Raw genomic sequence first — 1,584 nt, forward strand, 5'->3', positions numbered from 1 at the left:
TATTTTGATGCGATGTTTTGTATGGAAATTATTTTATTTATATATATTTTCCCTTTATTTATTTGTGTCACTTACACCCATCAAAATTAATTAATTATTTATTTACCAAACCTCTTATTATCGTCTTAAATAGTATAGAGAGGTCCGGGTCATCTCTCTCGGACTCAAAGACGAGATGTTATTCTAGACATATGGTATGGGGGTTTTATTGGTTGATCAAACTTATTCATTTCTAACCATCTACAAAATCTATTTATTGATAATTATTTTCTACAATTACAAAAAGAATCCTAAGTATACATCGTAACAAATTGGGATCCTAACAAATTAATCTACATATCCCAGTAATAATTATATGATATTAATTAAACTAAGCATACAGTATATACAATGTCATTCATATAACACGTAAAAATATACAATATAGATTACACTCATACCTTATACAACAATCATATACATTATGATACATACGACAATTTCAACATACAACCTTATACAATCTATACACACAATATAAGTATCATACAACAGTACACATCCTCCATCCTACATAATGATACAACATGAATTTCATTCCTACAACATGTACAAACATATAAGTTACATTATACTACATACAACAACATTCTTACACTTATTCACATTATTTAAACAACAACACAATCCATGCACATGAATCAACATCAAAACAATTATGTAACCGGTTTCAACAATTATCATCTTAACACAATGCCAAACACTCCATCTCAACATTAAACATGTCATTAGAAACCTAGGTTAAATGATCCATTTCACCAACAGTTAGGTGTAAGAATAGCTATCACAATGTAACAGTGTTGAATCATTCGTTCCATTTAACATCAACAGCCACACATGAAACATCCATTATACTCACCACTATTAATTCCATCAAACTTCAAACCATCCGTTACCACAACTACCACATACAATTAAAACACAACAACACAAAATCCTTCAACCGGCTAACACCATTAAAACATATTATACCCAATCTACTCAACAACTTCCTATCACAAAATCAACACATTCAATTGAAGCACAAGTGTGGAATCACAAAAATGAACCATATCACAAGATGTTTCAACTCAAACAACAATATCCAATTCAACAATTAGTCCATTCTGAATTATAAACAAAGAAAAGAAAAACAGGGGGGGGGTTTTGATCAATTCAGCAGCTAACAACAGAAGATAATGAATGCTTAAGCTAGGGTTAATGTTCCTTCCCTCAACCAGCGCCGACACCAACTGAGGAGAAGGGAAGCAGTTCAGAACAGGGGAAGGTGAAATGGATGGGACGGATGGATGGCTCCAATCAGCTCCCTAGCAGCAGCAAACATCACTATGAACAACTTACATCAACGTGGATGAACAAGCGCCGCCGGAAATGGCCGATTCCAACGAGCTCAGATCAGGGAAGACAGCGAACTTCGCCACTGCTCATCCTTGCAAACCACAGACAGATTAGAAAACCAAACAGAGACTTACCTCACGTCTTCAGTGGAGAAGATGGTCGAAGTTCGGACGGCGTCCCGTGCCTTACTCCGGTGGATACGGATGC

The sequence above is a fragment of the Curcuma longa genome, chromosome 6 (genome assembly GCF_044706935.1).
Source record: "Curcuma longa cultivar G26 ecotype Majalengka, Jawa Barat chromosome 6, ITB_CL_G26_1.1, whole genome shotgun sequence".
In the NCBI taxonomy this organism is placed as follows: domain Eukaryota; kingdom Viridiplantae; phylum Streptophyta; class Magnoliopsida; order Zingiberales; family Zingiberaceae; genus Curcuma; species Curcuma longa.